This window comes from Pteropus vampyrus, unplaced genomic scaffold (assembly GCF_000151845.1).
Source record: "Pteropus vampyrus isolate Shadow unplaced genomic scaffold, Pvam_2.0 Scaffold554, whole genome shotgun sequence".
In the NCBI taxonomy this organism is placed as follows: domain Eukaryota; kingdom Metazoa; phylum Chordata; class Mammalia; order Chiroptera; family Pteropodidae; genus Pteropus; species Pteropus vampyrus.
The window spans coordinates 370,545-370,810 of NW_011889335.1; positions in this window are offsets into that span (position 1 = coordinate 370,545).

A 266-nucleotide genomic window follows, 5' to 3' on the forward strand; every position below is an offset into this window, starting at 1 on the left:
GGAAGGACGTAAGGTGAGCAAAGCGGTGCCGGCGCCACGTCCTCCAGTCCTTTCCCGTGTCACGCGTGGGCTCCGCACCGCGAAGCTCGACCAGGATGGCGGGGGCGCGGGGGCTCGGGTTCCGGGGTGCCTCCAGGCCTCGTCGGCACTGCAGACTAACGCCTCGGTTCTGAGCTCTACTCCCCAAAGCTGTTAACATGCCACACTTTTGGTTTACGTCTCAATTGAGGCACGAACACAGGCTGAAGGTTCTAAGTTGCCCGCAC